Source organism: Macaca mulatta, chromosome 13 (assembly GCF_049350105.2).
Source record: "Macaca mulatta isolate MMU2019108-1 chromosome 13, T2T-MMU8v2.0, whole genome shotgun sequence".
NCBI classification, from domain to species: Eukaryota; Metazoa; Chordata; class Mammalia; order Primates; family Cercopithecidae; genus Macaca; species Macaca mulatta.
In genome coordinates this window covers 70,257,639-70,261,477 of record NC_133418.1, presented here as the reverse complement: position 1 = coordinate 70,261,477, position 3,839 = coordinate 70,257,639, and the positions used below count along the sequence as shown (strand labels likewise).

The 3,839-nt window shown below is 42.4% G+C and overlaps 1 long non-coding RNA gene across 1 annotated transcript; it reads left to right on the top strand.

Moving 5' to 3' along the window:
* Positions 1–627: 627 nt before the first annotated feature.
* Positions 628–2,886, top strand: LOC106992948 (uncharacterized). Its single transcript, XR_013402776.1, has 2 exons — positions 628–707; positions 1,314–2,886. It is a non-coding gene; the product is annotated as an uncharacterized LOC106992948 (long non-coding RNA).
* The last annotated feature ends 953 nt before the right edge of the window (positions 2,887–3,839 follow it).

The following is a 3,839-nucleotide window of genomic DNA, read 5'->3' as shown; positions in this document are numbered from 1 at the left end:
GGCTAGAATATTATAGAACACCTTCACAAAACAAGAAAAGACCCCAGATTATTAGGGTTTTTTAAATTTTAGTATCGCTTAAAGTGGCATAATCATGTAGTATTATTTTAAATAAACCACTGATTTCCAACTGAGGGTGATTGTCCCCCAAACGACATTTGGCAATGTCTAGAAACATTTTTGGTTCTCACCACTGATTGGGGTGGAGGAGGGTCGTGCCTAGTGGATAGAGGCCAGGGAGCCTGCTGCTAAGTATCCTACAGTGCATAGGCCAGTCCCCACAACAAAGAATTACCTGGCCCAGAATGTCAGTGGTACCCAGGTTGAGAAACCTTGACATAGGTATATTTACTCTATTACAGAATATACAGAAGAAGTTCACACTAACGTTATGCTCAATAAGATGTTGGCAGGGGCGATCATTTCTTCATTGGTTGGATGACATACCAAGTGTGAGGTTGAAAATGGCCAGATTTGGGGGCACAAGTTTGTGCCCTTTCTTCCTGTATGTGCAAGGCACTTGATAAATACTGTGAAATAGAACTGAATCAATCCTTGATCCTTTTTTCCTTTATCTAATAAATATTTGTTGAATCTCTGCTATGCTATCAGATACATAAGGTTTTGGGATTTTGTTGTTTTGTTTTCATAGCTCACTGCACTTTTGAACTCCTGGCTCAAGCAATCCTCCTGCCTTTACCTCCTGAGTAAGTGGAACTACAGGCCTGTATCACAATGCCTGGCTATGTTTTGGCAGGGGTCGGGGGGGGATTATTTTTAGTAGAGACAGGGTCTTGCTATGTTCAGCCCAGGCTGGTCTTGAACGCCTGAACCCAAGCAATCCTCCTGCCTCAGCCTCCCAAAGTGCTGGGATTACAAGTGTGAGCCATCGCAATGGCTAAACACAGCTTTTAAGAGAGCTGGTGCCTCAACCATGAGCACGCCTGTTCTTAATCAGAAAGAAAAGGGCCCAGGCCATTTCTAAATACTGCAATCAGTATTTTGGTCAGGCTATGTCTCTGAAGAACTAAAATAAAATGAGAGCGAAACTGAAATGTTAAAGTACCTTTTATACTAAATGTGCATAAAATTCATTTCCAGTATGGCCGATTTTGTCATGCTGTAATTATAAATAAATTTCTACCCCTTTGGGAAAGCCAAGGCCTAAAAGGGCACCAATTCAGGGGACGTATTGAAGCTACATAAGCCAAGCAAGTTAGATTTTAGGCCTGGGACATGGGTGGGAGGGCTTCTGGTACTTTCACTTTATAATACAATGTCTAACTTGTCCCCACCCTAACCCGTTGTCTCAGGACAGGAGGTGCTCTGGGACTTCCCTTCGCATCTAAAATAGCCGGAAGGATGTGAGCGTGTGGTCCCAGGGGCTGGACTTGCCTCATCACTCGGAAAGGATTCACTGGGAAAGTTCCCAAACTACCCCTCCCTGAGCAGTCATGAATCCACACTTAATTTGCCCCATCAAAGTAGGCCTCATGAAAATATTTTCCCTCAAACTTAAAAAACCACGGCAGGATGAATTCTCTCAGAAGTTATCATAGTTGTAGCATTATTGATCCATGAACAATTGAATTCTTTGAATTCATGCCTAAGAACACAAAAGAAGCCCCTGCACTTTTTTCACAAGCCTCTGTGGAATTTCGCATTCCAATGAAAGCAAATTACACTTATTTTTTATTTAGCAACAGCACTATTTCCAACCACCAACGTAACCACTTAATAGAGTTTTGTTTATGATTTAGCAAGATTTTTTTTTCTAATAACAAAAAAATGCAGCTACAAAGCCCTAAGCTCAGAAAAATACATTTGCAAAAACATATTGCAAATGTAACTCTCTTCTGTTTTTTAGTTGCCGTTAAGGAAAGTCTTAATTGGAAGAGCAGCATTGTCACCAACTACTGTGCCAAAACCAAAGCTGGTTCAGGGCTGGCTGAACCCACCAAGCTGAGGTCAGGGCAGATGCAGCCCGTCCTCCGTGCTGGGCAGGAGTCTGTGGAGGATTCTGCGTCTGTCCATCCCGGTTGTTAGTACTCCTAGTTGGCCCCGCCAGCCACTCCTAACAGTCTTAGCTTAGAGCCCACCTCCAGTCCTAGAGGTGCCCAAAGCCCTAGTCAGGGTCCAGACCCTACAGTCTGTCTCAAGGTTTGAGGTGCTCTGGTCTGACCCAGAAATAGCCCAGACCCTTTGGAGCCGTGGGAGTAGTTGCAGGGTCCAGGACCCATCAAACAGTCCCGATCAATCCACTAGCTACTTACATCCAAGGGCTTTGACTAGAACCAGAAAAATTACAGGAATGCAGCAAACCAACTGCCTGGATGCATTCAGCCCTGGGTCAGTCACAATAGGTGTTGAGAACCCCTGGTTCTATGTAATCAATCAAAGACAGACATCTTCCACTACGAACTGAAACCTCGGCAGGCTCACTGGCCTTAAATCACGCCTGTGTCACTCTGGAGCTATGGAATGAGTTAAACCTCAGCATGCTCCTTGACGTTAACTCATTCCAGTTTCTCAAATGAGAACAAAGAAAACATCAGAAGGTATCCATCAACAGTGGACTACTCTCCGCACTTGGCTAAGCATTGTATCTTCACTCGTAACTCAGAATTTCCCTTCGCTTACAGGTTTAATGCAAATCATTTGTTTGGTTAAATGATGGCACACATATTTGGTTTTTAATTTATAATGTACTGGGTTTACTGTGGGGGAGGCAGTGTCTGCAGTTCTTTATAAATACTAATGTATCTATATGTGTATTTGTGTGTATATTTATAAAGGTACTTATAGTGTGTACATTTACAACAAAATGTAACACATCAAGGGTTTGCATACATTCAAATAAAACAGTTTAGATTCTTTGTGACTGAATTTATTTTGTAATATTTTTAATTGCTGAATATGGGCCCATTTTAAGAAAGTAAACAAAGTTGTATAAAGAAAAAGTGAATAATTCTTGTTGTCCCCTTTCAAGTTCATCCTCCTGAGGTAACAGCAATGTTTTCTAGTGTTTACCAATGTGCAGGATAAGCCTTCTGAAAGGAGTTATTTTTTTTTTTTAAGTTTTAAAAAGAGGCCAGGCACAGTGGCTCATGCCTGTAATCCCAGCACTTTGGGAGGCCGAGGCGGGGGGATCACGAGGTCAGGAGATAGAGACCATCGTGGCTAACACGGTGAAACCCCGTCTCTACTAAAAATACAAAAAATTACCCAGGCGTGGTGGCGGACGCCTGTAGTCCCAGCTACTCGGGAGGCTGAGGCAGGAGAATGGCGTGAACCCGGGAGATCGCACCGCTGCACTCCAGCCCGGGTGACAGAGTGAGACTCTGTCTCAAAAAAAAATAAAAAATAAAGTTTTAAAAAGAAAAGTGTCAAAGCAAACTGCATACAACACGATAAAAAAAATTATTTCAAGTAAAAAGAGAAACAAAGTGGGAGACAAGATAAAAGATTCATTTCCTCAACATGGAAAAGCAGTAAATAGCATGGCTGCAGTAGAATTTTTACATTAATGCAGTTGAGGAAGGAATGAAGAACTGCAAATCAGTGTAGACCTGAGAGGATGGCAGACATATTTTAGGACTTTCAGAATTGATTGGCGAGTTTTCATTGTTATCTAGACATAGCAAGTACCTAGGAGGTCCTTTCAACAGACATTTCCTCTCAGGAATTTTTAGTCCATGCCCTTTTGAAATCAGACCAATGACCTTCTGCTCATACACCCTCAGGACCCCTGAGATTGCATTCAAACGTTCTGCCAAAGCAAAAAGGAAATCTCGTCCCTCTTTCCTGGAGAAAGGAACTGGGTATCCTAAAGGGAATTC